The sequence below is a fragment of the Lolium rigidum genome, chromosome 6 (genome assembly GCF_022539505.1).
Source record: "Lolium rigidum isolate FL_2022 chromosome 6, APGP_CSIRO_Lrig_0.1, whole genome shotgun sequence".
In the NCBI taxonomy this organism is placed as follows: domain Eukaryota; kingdom Viridiplantae; phylum Streptophyta; class Magnoliopsida; order Poales; family Poaceae; genus Lolium; species Lolium rigidum.
Window position 1 is genome coordinate 297,636,459 of NC_061513.1, and position 13,645 is coordinate 297,650,103.

Consider the following 13,645-nt stretch of genomic DNA (forward strand, 5'->3'; position numbering starts at 1 on the left):
GGGAGGCGGCAGTTTCAGCTGCTTCACTCTCGGTAACTGGAGTCTCCTCAGAACTGCGCCGCCCTCCGGAAGTGGTGGCAACGACGCAAGGAAACGGTGGTTCTGGGATGCCGATAAAGATTCAGAGAGGCCAAGCAGAACAACCGAAGTGATTAAAAAGCTAAAGAAAGCAATAATTACCGGGGGAGTCGGGTGGTCCTTGTTGAAAGCGTTGGCGCCGCAAGTCATAGCACATCATCATTTGTTGTATAAGTCGTTAGCTGACGGACCATCTTCTTCACTTCCTCCTCAGTGACATCTTCTTTGGATACTCGAGTCTCGTCAGAGGAACCCAAGTAATTCCACATATGCGAGCCCTGGCTTGCAGAGGCTGGACGCGGAGTCGATGGAAATATGCCATGAGTTGGAGGCCAGATAATTCCTTACCCTTAGCCATTTGAAGGGCCTTGATCTTCTGGACCAAGGGCTCGATTTCTTCCAACTCGGCGTCTATCTAGGGAAGGTCCCATGTCTTAAGTTTTGGCACCTCGATCGTGGAGTCAAAAGGTGCAAGCCCATACTTCTGGTCAGCAGTCGCCTCATCCTTGACGTAGAATAACGTTTTCCGCCAGTCTTGGATGGAATTGTGGAGCTGAAGGTCGAAGTAGTTGGCTTCGGCCCTCATAGATATGATGGCACCACCGACATCATGGACGGCGGACCTCGATACGTTGCGCCGAAGGAAAAAAAGAGGCGGCGTCAGAGACCCCAGTGGGGTTCAATCCAAGAAAACACTCAGAGAGCATGATGAAACATGCAATGTGGAGAATCGAATTGGGTGTGAGCTGATGAAGCTGCAGCCATAAACAAAAATGATCCCAGGCAGAAATTCATGGGCGGGAGAGCCAAGCCGCGGTAGAGGAACTGCATGAACATTACCTCGAAGCCCGGTTCGGGTCGCGACATGGCTTCATCGCCAGACATCATGATTACCGCCGCCGGGGAGAGGAGGCTGGCGACGCGAAGCTTCTTCAAATCATTGGCGAAGAAGGTAGACTGTGCCCATCCGCGGGCACGGTCCTTCTTTTCCGGAGCATCGCTGCCAGCATTGTGCTTGCCCTTGGGTTTGCCCATAGCCCTTGCAGGAGCACGGTCGATGGAGCTCGAAAAGTGCAGGATTTGCAGAGAGAGAAAGGAGCTGCACCGTGAGGATGGAGATGAGAGGAAGAAGGATGAACAACGCAAAGGGGAGAATGATTTCCCACAGTGAAAGCTCCTTACTTATATCCCTTGCACGAAAGCCATCCGATCAAAACGACGCCTCACGTGGATGATATCTAGGACACCACGTGTCCACGGAATAAGGATGCATTTACCGCAGTAACTCCAAGCACTGCGGAAAAAGAGGAAATTACTACGTCGCCCGCCGGACGCCTCTGTTTGTGTTCGGTCGTGGGAGTCAAATCAAAGACGTGGTGCACGCTACCGTGGGTCATCAGGATGATGGACCCACCAACGTCCGGTCATGTCAAAGCATCTCTGCAGAGTGCAGTCGAACACGCCATCATCGTCAGAAATGACATCATGGTCTTGTTCAAAAATTGAAGAGCTAAAGAATAACTTCACATGTGATTCAAGAAATCCTCAGATAAAAGCGTTCTGAGCCTATACTCGAGTACATATACTCGCGTATAGCCTGAGGGGCTACTCCCATCGGGAGTGCTGAACGTGCATCTAATAAAAAATTGGGAAGCTTGCATCAAGAAGTAAAGAAGGAAAGACTTCGGGCATATACTCGACTACAAGTACTCGAGTGTAGCATTGGGGGCTACTCCCATCGGGAGCGCTGAACGCTCACCTGATAAAAATGAGATGTACATGTAACAATTTTTAATTTATGCAAGTTATTATATCCGAAAATGCAGGTTTCGAGCCTATCCTCGAGTAGATATACTCGAGCATAGACTCGGGGGCTACTCCCATCGGGAGCGCTGAAAGTGCACCCAATAAGTCCTCTGTCGCCCGGGATGGATTACACCAGGTATCCAGATTTGTGTCCGGGGACTCGAGTTTGAAGTAGGCTTACTTGTATTTGCCCAGGAAATTAACCGATTCCCGATCGATCGAATGCATCAAGCTTGTTCCGAATATCCCTATGATTAGAATACTTATGAATGATGAAAATGATGAATTATTTACCAAGTTTATGCTGAAAAGAAAGAAGTCGAAGGATTGAGACTCGACCTGAGTTTATGACTCGAGTAGAGTCTCGCGGTCTAGTGGCATGGGTATACCATATCGGGAACTTGGTTTTACCATCCCTGGTGCAAATTCCAGAAAGGAATAGGCGAAGGCCCATGAAGAAACCGACATGAATTCAAAGCCCATTACGTATGTAAATAGGAAAGTTAGGCCTATATCGGATTAATCGGCTTATACGATGTAATTAGACCTCGAGGTGGACTCTGATACCTAGCCTAGTATATAAAGGCTTAGGAGGAGCCACTGAGGACACAAATTCCACAACACACAATACCTTGTAACCCTAAGTTCTCAATGATACAATCTTGGTGATTTTCCCGTGATCATACTTTCATCGGCAACCTAATTTGGCTGACCGGTATGTTGGTTCGCCAGCGTTCTCCATCCTTGAAACCCAAGTCCATCATCATGAGCATTGACAAGGTTACACGTTGTCAGCCTCTCCCTACATAGTTTCTTGAGTTTACTACCCTCGATGCCAGTAGTGGTCCCGTTGCCATCAGTGGCACTAGTGGTCCCGTTGTCATCGGTCGTGGCACTACTAATCGGGTCGCAATGAATAAACTGTAACCCTGCTTCTTGACATACTACATTTTCTTCTTCTTGCGGCAAAGAGTTAGAACACGTCGCCTTCTATTTGTGGTCTCCCAACATCTTCAAACTAAATCTAAAATTCATATAGTAGTTAGTAACATTCAATTAACAGAAAAAAAAATTATGACCTTTGCTAAAAAAGGACATACTTCGACGCCCCGCTCATCTCCGCCATGTTAGGTCAAAACTTCACCGCCAACTTTGCCTACCGCCCGTCCAATGGCACTTCCGGAGGGATACTTCTTGCAGTATCTGATGCCCATTTCTCGCTTTCAAACGTCCACATCACGGAGAACTCCGTGTCGGCTTCTATTACGGCTCTCTCTGACGGTTCCGCTTGGTCGATCACGTGCGTTTACGGGCCGCAGGGAGAGAGCGAAAAACTGCTATTCATTGATGAGCTTCGAGAGCTAAAACCTCTGATGCTTGATGCTTGGCTGTTGCTAGGGGACTTCAACTTAATTACCAAGGCTTCGGACAAGAACAACCTCAACATCAACCGGCGCCTCATTGGAAAGTTCCGGGCCGCACGAGACTTCCTTCTTCTCAAAGACATGAGGATGAATGGAAGATGGTTCACCTGGTCCAACGCTCAGCAAGACCCTGTGCTCACCAAGATTGACCACGTTTTCTACACGGATGGGTGGGACGACCTTTTCCCCGATGCCTACCTCCAGGCGATCACCTCGGCCAGCTCGGACCACGCCCCCCTTTTCCTGCAAGGGTCCGTTGCTCGCGCCGTAAAGCCTTCCTTCAAATTTGAAAAATTCTGGCTCCGTATTCAGGGGTTCAATGAGACTGTTGCAGAGGCATGGAACAGGACCATCTTGGCCATCGACCCCATCCGCCGCGTTCACATCAAGCTTTCGCGCACTGCCAAGGCCCTTCGGAAATGGCACAGGCTTAACATTGGGGACCTCAGATTGCAAATCGCAACTGCTAAGGAGATCATCTTACGTTTTGACCAAGCCGAGGAGCAGCGGCCTCTTTCCGATGAGGAACGGGACATGCGTCGTCAGATTAAGAGTTCCTACCTTGGTCTCCTCTCCATCCAGAAAGTCAAGATCCGACAGAGGTCCAGGCTCACTTGGATCAAGCTGGGGGACGCTAATACAAAGCTTTTTCATGCTAGGGCAAACGGACGTAGAAGGAAGGTCCATATTCAGTCCCTGGCTACGGGCACCGCTATCACAAACGACGACAAAGCGGACGTTCTCCTAAATCACTTCAAGGGCCTCCTTGGCTCTAAGGCTACCAGACTCTGCGGTCTTGATTGGGCGAGTCTAGACTACAACCCCCACGATTTATCTGACCTCAACGAGCCCTTCAGCGATCAGGAAATCAGGGACGCGGAATTCTCCTTACCCTCCGTTAAGGCTCCAGGCCTGGATGGCTTCATTGGGGCGTTCTTCAAATCGTGCTGGGACATCATTAAAGTGGACGTCGTGGCCGCAATCATTCACATGTCTCACTTACGTGAGGGGTGTGCGGGCCTTGTTAATTCGGCCAACATCGTCCTCATCCCCAAAAAGACAGTCGCGTCCTCTGTAGGGGACTATCGTCCCATCAGTCTCATACATAGCCTATCGAAGATCTTCTCCAAGCTCCTGGCCAACCGTCTCGCGCCCGTTCTCCCCGACATCGTTTCCAAGTGCCAGAGCGCCTTCGTGAAGAAGAGAAGCATTCATGATAATTTTCTACACGTCCAGAACCTCATCAAGGAGCTTTACTCCTCTAAAACGCCATGCCTTTTCCTCAAGCTTGACATCTCAAAGGCTTTTGACACTGTCGGATGGGCCTACCTCATCGAAGTTCTCACGGCACTGGGCTTTGGACAGATTTGGAGAGACTGGATCTCTCTCTCTCTTGCTTCGGCCACGTCTCGTGTGCTCCTGAACGGGGACGCCGGCCGCCCTTTCAGCCATAGGAGGGGTCTTCGCCAGGGCGACCCTTTGTCCCCTATGCTCTTCATCCTCGCCATTGATCCTCTACAACGCATTCTGGCCAAAGCGACTCTGCACGGCATTTTGAGCCCCATTCGCTCGCGGACTACTAGATGTCGCATCTCGCTGTACGCTGATGACGCGGGCATCTTCGTGAATCCTCTCAAGGAAGAACTCCAGGCCATTTCCTCCATCCTTGACTGCTTTGGCAAAGCGAGTGGCCTCATCACCAATATGAGCAAGACCGAGGTCTTTCCGGTACGTTGCGAGGAGATTGATCTCACTGACATTCTCGCTGATCTTCCCGCGAGGATTGGAACCTTTCCTGGGAGGTACCTCGGCCTTCCGCTTCATTTCCGCCGTCTTCGGAAGATTGACCTCCAACCCCTAGTCGACAAGATTGCTGGAAAGCTGCCGGGATGGATGGGCAAGAATCTGGCACGACCTGGAAGGGTAACTCTCGCCAAGTCGGTTCTCATGGCGACCGGGATCTATCATGCCACCGCCATACCTTTGTCTAAATGGGCACGGGACAAGATTAATAGGATTGCCAGGAACTTCATATGGTCTGGCGACGACGCTGAGCACGCGGCTAAAGGAAAAGCGCTGGTTAACTGGAAGACCGTCTGCAAGCCTAAAGGGCTCGGTGGCCTTGGAATGCCTGATCTCGAGAGAACGGGGCGCGCTCTTCGTCTTCGTTGGCCGTGGCTGAACTGGACTGAGCCGGAGCGCCCTTGGGCAGGCTCCCAACTTCCCTGTGATGAAAAGGATATGTCCCTATTCAGGGCCTCTACAAGGATTGACATCGGTGACGGTGAAACGGCTTCTTTCTGGCACGATAATTGGTGTACTCGCGGACCTCTCGCCTCTTGGGCCCCTGACCTTTTCTCCATCGCCACAAGGAAAAACCGTTATGTCGCAAAGGAGATAAGTGACAACAACTGGATACGTTCTGTCGCAAGGATTAACTCCCCTATACAGCTAACGCAATATTTGGAGATTTGGGACATTGTTCAGACCATCATCCTTGACCCTTCGCGACCGGACTCCATATCCTGGCTCTTGACCAACGACGGGAATTACAGCGCCAGTTCAGCTTATAAGGCACAATTCCTCGGTTCCCATCCCAGCTTCGCTGCGCAAAAGATTTGGTCGGCGCATGCCGAGCCAAAGTGCAAATTGTTTGCCTGGCTTGCGCTACACGGGAAATTACTCACCGCCGATATGTTAGCCATCCGAGGTTGGACCCATGACCCTGTTTGCCCGCTCTGTCGACGTGCGCCCGAGACGGCTGTGCATCTTTGCAAAGACTGCCCCTTCAGAGTGGCCCTCTGGAACATGGCCAAATCATGGGATAATGATGGTTCCGCCGACACCAGATCCTCTTTCACCTCATTTCAGATTGGTGGGACGACATGCTTACCGGCAAGCCTCGCAAAGAGCAAAGACGTATCAGCGGGCGTTTCCTTTACGTTGTATGGAACGCATGGAAGGAAAGGAACCGTCGTATCTTCACCGGCCTTCGGCTCACATACCCGGAGGTTGCGGATCTTGCTAGGGAGGACATTACACAGCGACAGCGCGCTTTTGACACCTCCGGACAGGCCATTCCGGCCGAGCCTGATTAGTTTTTATTTCTTTGGGGTGGTTTTTGCTATGTTTACCACCTCAATCTAAACATATGCCCCTGTACAGTTTGTTGTGTTTTTTCCCCCTTGCTTAATGAAGAGGCAGTGCTCCTGCCGGTTGCTCCAAAAAAAAAAAGGACATACGGACTCCCATAAATTTGCCGAGACATTTTGGTAAAACATCAGCAACTCATACACATACACACCATCAATCATGCATCAATCGTCAAAATTTCAATTATCAATCATCAACACACCATACACTCCAAGAAATTAATATCATCATTATCAACTCAAATCATATCCCTGTAATCAACATTTCGTCGAGCAGGTGCAGGGCGCAGGCTTCATACCGGAGTGGGGGTGGTGGGGGCGTGGAGTAGCGGGAGAGCTCGACGGCAAGGATGAGGAAGCATAAAGGAGCGGTGTGGTAAGAGGCGTCGGATCAATGCCTCGATGTGGTCGGCGGCGTCAAGGTCGAGCATGGCCGTCGAGAGATTGGGGGAAAAGCCTCGGCGTGTCGATTGAAATTTGGTTAAGTCCAAATAATGGTAGGGGTGACCCAAACCTATGCTGCCCGTATTTGGCGCCCCATCGGTCCAAAACTATTGGCAGAGGGTGACGCCCATGACACTCGACCGGTAAGACGTACTAGCCGTGTGTCCCTAGAAGCACACATTGCGGGTATGTTATGTGCCGAGGCGCCTCCAGGACCCACATAATAGCCGCGTGCCCCAGGCCGAGGTGCGCTTCTAGTACGCTCATATTGGTCGCGTACCATGTTTGGGCACGCGGCAAATAAGAATAACCACGTGCTTGTTAGAGGGTTTGCTGCCAATAAGCCTGCCCCTATAGCCTTTTTTCTACTAGTGGTAGAAACTTCCGTGTGCTTTATGCCTGCACATTGGACTATCTGGACCACAAGCACACGGTTCGTGTTTTCAGGCGTTAGTGTTGTTCCTCACCACACACGCAGACAAAGGGCGTTCCGTGTGCTATGGGGGTCCTTGAAAGACCCGATCTGTACTAGTGTTTGCTTCAAATCTACTATTTATGTTGAAGATCAAATTTTATTAACTTCATTAAATTCTTACTACTTGGTTCTTTAACTTTTGTAATGATGCAAAACGTATTTTTCTAAACTATTTCTTCTCAACCACCAACCCCCACCTAACCCAATCTCTTAGTACCTCACACCATTTTATCTAGTATCTAAGTTGTTTATGTCATTAAATGGCTCATTAATATTTGTTTGCTTATGCATTTATGGTAATATCAAGTATGCTCCAATTTAATCATTTTGACCACCAACCCCTACCTAACCCCACTCCAAATACGTGAATTATACCTTATTGTATAAAGTATATTAATGACCCTTGTTATTTCTTCCAACTATCGTATTTATGTTGAAGATTTTAATATATTAAAATTTATTATTTGTCAGTATCCAACACCCACCTACCCCCTCCACCCCCCCCCGACACTTCAACCTATTTAAGCAAGACACTGCTATAAATCATTTTTCAACTCTTGTCACAAATAAAAAATGGAAAAGGCAGATCAACATATTGCAGTTTGTTGTGTGTTTATTATTGCCAGTGCAACTATGGGAGGATGCTTTTCTGACAACAAGCAGGTAAATGTTGTATTATCCTATGATATATCTGAGATTCATTTCCATTTATTTGGTTAACTTAGACTTTTTCAAAATAATTCTTATTTTTGTTTATTCATACATTATACTCTCATGAACGAAATGAAGGAACAAAACAGGATAATGCCATGGCCAAACGTTCATCCTACCAATGGACAACAAGTCTTTGTTCGTGATTCTGTAGAATACTTGCATCATGTGAGTCTTACGCATGTATCTAATGTATTATTACCTTTTTCATTATCTGTGTTGTAATCTGGAAATATCTACCATACGACTGAGCAAATAGTATTTTGCCAGTTTGCAATTCACTCAGGGAATTTAAGTCTGGATGGGAAAAACTTTGTTGGGGTAGGAGCTACGATGGATGTTTATGGATATAACTTAGAACCTCAACAGCAAAGTTTGTCTGCAATTTGGATTTATATTACTGGAGAAGGAAAATCACCAACCACTGGATTTTCAGTTGGATGGCATGTAAGTAACAAGTTTTCAAAATACGTATATGTACTGGTTTGTTAAATCAAATAGGTATATATGTTTTTTTTTGTGTTGAATTAGTTATATTTCCCTCATTTCATATTCTCCTCCCTCCGTTCCATGAAAGAAACCTTCCATGCACGTATAGCACCACATTTCGTAAAAAGTTGCCAATTTATTAAGAATCTAATTACAAGGTGAAAATCAAAAGGTTTTTCTTATACATCAGAGGAAAAAATACTAATGGAACACATGAGCAACAGAAATATTGTAGAAATATCCCACACATTGGTTACTCCCTCATGTCCATATTAGTAGTTGTTCATTTAGTACAAAGTTGTACCAAATTAGCAATAACTAGTATGGAACGGGTGAGTGCTGCTTTTTAGACTTACTTTGGGTGCATTTAACTATATTTTAGTGTCAACTCTCATCAAGATTTTGAGTATAATAAATACAAAATAATATGGTGACGGAGCCTAATTTGTACGTTATCCCTCTTTATGGTGGCATATTTCTATAATTTTCTAGTTACGGAGGTCATCCAAGGAGCCCTTTACTAATACCATTTATTTCTTTGCCTAAATACTTTTATACATTCTAAGAAAATAATCAGTGACTTTTGTTAATCTCAATATTTATTTTTTGAACTAATAGTCAAATGTTTTCCCAATGTATTCCAGAAGATCAAATAACATAGAAGGAAGGGGTACACTTCTTCCATCCTTATAACTAATAGATGAGTGTTGAATGGTAGTGGAATGCAAGTTACTCCTCATAGAGTATTAGCCATTATGATAGCAACAAATTTTAATAATTTTCTACTGAATTTTTTGTTCTAGACTACTATCAATGGCTTTGTGTCATGAGAATATTTTTATATATAATTGTTGCGATTTATTTGTAGGTTTATCCAGAACTCTACAATGATTCAGAAACACATTTTGTCACAATGTGGGCCGTAAGTTTACTCTTGATCACCACCAAGTTGATTCAATGCTAGATGTTCTCATAACAAAAAATCTTAATAGTTTTGTTTTGACTATTTCTTTGTAGACTAATTACTAATGGTGTTGTGTCATAAGAGTACTGATATATTCCATATTATGAAATTAATGTGATTATATAATTTAGTTTCATTTTAAAATAATACTTAATAAATGTATTTACTATAAGATTCTAGAGACTTTGGTGTAAATATAAATACAGAACCTAAAATCGAGAATATATAAAATCGAATGTCCTTACAAGTAAATATTATTTATGACCAGGTATGATAATCGGTTAAAATTGTTTTCAGTGGACGTGGTCAAAGTTACTCGAATTGAAGTGTGATTTCAGTCTTACTCCTTGGTTGTTATTCTTATGGCTTGTCAGGGTAATGGATCACCTCCCGGTGGTTGCTACAACATGGAGTGTACTGGTTACATAAGGATAAATTCTAGTATATCTCCTGGGGATGTGATTGCACCAGTGTCTAGCCTCAAGGGTAAAAAGCAATACCTAACAATTAGAGCGCTCAAAGTAAGCACAATCTTTAGTACTATTGACACCCTTCTAGAATATAAATAATTAATGACTCAATTTGCAATCATGTTCCATTGCAAACTATTACTGAAATTTCTTATCATGTTTAATATCTCAAGGTATTACTATATAATCAAACAAAATTCAAAATTTCCTACATGCCCACCGTAAAAATTTAAATTAACTTTATACCATCAATAAATAGGCTATTTTGTAAATGCATTTATAAGATTTTTTATTATCCAATTGATATATTGATTTAGTTCGCCATGCAGTGACAAAAGGGACATACATTTTAGACATATGAACCTCAGTTGTTTTTCATGCATATAGGAACGTTTTATACCTAAAACTTATTTTCTTACCTAATACTCATTTTTCCTATCAAATAGGTATTTTCCCAACTTTTTTTTGGTTCTATGGATTACAACAATGTAAAATGTACCTTTTACTGATATTGATGGAATAGAGTACTTTAAGGTGGCATAGACAATTAAACATGTGAATGTTGACTAGATAAAACACATGATTGACCTTATGTTACGGAGTGTAACAAAATAAATGGAGAAAACTACAAGAACTTATCCATTTCATACAAATAACAAGTATTTAAGCTTGGTATATATGGAATGGTTTTCTAAGTGACATGTAGGGAATTATCTGAAAAAAAGTAATAAGGAATTATCTAGTATTGGTATCCCATAGCATGATACTAACATAACATTTGCAGATTAATGTTTAAAGTAATCAACCTAAACCCAACTTTAGCTACTTTAAATTTGAAAATAATTTTAAAACAAGGAAACTCAAAAGGGTTGTATGACTCTTGAGCAATACAAGAAACTACAGAATATCATCCATGAGGTAAAAATAGTTGATAAATTTAGTACTTTGGTGCGTATATATGGTAATACTTACTAGTATATTTAAAATAATTTGGAGGTGACTAGATAGTAATATGCCAAATATTTCAATACATGATGCAATAATTAGTTTTTAATAGATACGTGTGGAAAATTACCTTCTCGAATGTAACATGTACATCCCCGTACTGACTACTAGATAAAAGCTACTCCGTTCGATTAAAAGTAATTGTCGGTGACTTACAAACCTTTTACTAGATAAGTACAAAATCTTTGATGCTTACTATGGATCGTAGGGAGTAATATATTTGACAAAATAGTTTGAGTCTATGTTACTTAACCGTTAGACTTAAACAAATTTTCATGCTATTAAATTAGCACACAAATCCATAGAAAAAACTATTGTGAATTAACGCATTCATTACTGCTATTGTAGGATAAGAGATCTGGTGATTGGCACGTCTACTATGGATTTAATCATCGAATACAATTAATTGGTTACTTTCCAAAATTCTTGTTTCGAGACATGGAAAAGAAACAGTTGATAATTTCACTTGGGGGCTTTGCAAGTCACACAACTACACAAGCAAGTCCTGTAATGGGAAGTGGGTTCTTTCCCGGGAGAAATGCCGCCTCCTTCAAGGATTTAATGTATATTGATGCAGAAGGCTATCCCCATCTTATCGACGCAAATATACCAATTTACCAGCCTTCTCCTAGTTGTTATCTTGTCACTAATATCGATGGTGCTATGTTCTTCTATGGGGGACCTGGTCATTGTGATATTTGAAATCCAAATGAAACCCAATGTTATGTGTTTCTCATGTTTATTTATATGTCTATGGTCTATTGTACACCCTCCATCTTATTCACACCTATCCATATAGAGGGTTAAGTTTACCAATAGAAATACTAATGAAAAATGTATGTGGCACAAAAACAATGTCATTGCACTCGTATTCGGCTATATCTCCACTACTTATGCATAAAAATAAGATCTCCAAGATTCATCAATGTCGATTTTTTAACACAAAAGCAGTAGGAAAAGCCCTAATATGTCTTTTTTATAAAACTGAAACATGTACAAACAGAGAGTGTATCAAAAGAAAATAATGATAGAGTATCTAGCCATTGTTGCATGCCTTCCGTAAGGCTAGGCTTTTATCTGTGCATCACAAGGGAAAAAGTTTTTTTCAAGCACCTAAAACATTCCCTAACGTCAAGGCCCTGTCAAACAAAAATGATTATGTTTTCGTGGTTCCATAGACTCCATCAAGTATATAAAATTGCTTGTTTGGAGTAGTGAGAATTCCCTCTTTGTTTGCCATCAATGAGCATTTCAACCAGTGAAAGAACAGGGTTCCAATCCCTGTTTAATTTTCACCAAAATGACTAACTAAAATCACAAGTGAAGAATAGGTGAAGCAAATTAGTATCTACGGTATTATCTTGACAAAGCACACAAGAGGTGGATTCAACATATAAAGTCTTTCTAATTAGGAGATCTCTTGTGTTTAACCTGTTTTGGATGAGAAGCCAACAGATAAATGTATCACTACAGGAATGGCTCGCTGCGCCGACGGCCGAGGCGTACGCCGACGGCCAAATGTCGGGGCCGTCGGCGTACGTCCGGTCCATGGCAGCAGCCCACCGAGCCCCTCGGCGTATGAAAACCCTCGGCGTAGAGAGAGCTACGCCGACGGCCACCCTCGGCGTATGCCAGGCCGTCGGCGTACCACAGCCATGTGCTCCGGTCCCGCTCCGGCCTGGACGGCTCGGTCACGGCGTCAGTGAGGCGCCGAGGGCCACCCTCGGCATAGGGCATCACCCCCCTATGCCGACGGCCACCCTCGGCATACATTTTTTTCTTTTTTTCTTCTCTCTCATTTACTTTATATTATGTTTGTTTTATTTATGTACTAGTATGAATTATGTAAAAATAGTTACTTTTTTAAAGGAAAAAATGGTAGATGGCTCATGTAGATCCCACGAATGACGCTCTTCGTAGACGGGTCGACAGGAGCCAGTAGGCCCAACATCTGCTATCGATGTACATGTCCTAAAAAAAGAAAAAAAAAGTCCATTGCTAACCCTAACTCAAACCCTAACCCTAGGGGTAGATTTGCGGGGTCCCCGCCCTAGGGTTTCCCTAGATACAAACCACCGGAGCGTCCGAATCGGTGGAAACTCCTGCTACGGCTCATCCGGGGCCTATTTCATTCGAAACCTATGGTTTCCATGTGCATATGTTCTAAACAAAGCAAAGCAAAAAAAAATCCATTGGTAAACCCTCGCACGGAAAAAGCTATAGGGGTAGATCTACGGGGTCCCCGCCCTAGGGTTTTTCAAGATACGGACCATCGGATCGTCGGAATCGGCTGGAAAACTTGCATATGCCCATAACATATGTGTACAAGTGTGATGTAAGGTTTGGCTAACCTTGGATGTACCCGTTGTTGACGATTTCCGCATACATGGGCTAACACTTGGTAAAATCCAGGATCTGTACGTGGAAACTCCCGCCACGGCTCAAATGGAGCCTATTTTATGGTAAAGTATGCCCAACCTATGGTTTCCATGTACATATGTCCTAAACAAACCAAAGCAAGTAAAAAAGTCCATTGGTAAACCCTCACACGGAGAAAGCTATAGGGGTAGATGCGGGGTCCCCGCCTAGGGTTTTTCAAGATACGGACCATCGGATCGTCGGAATCG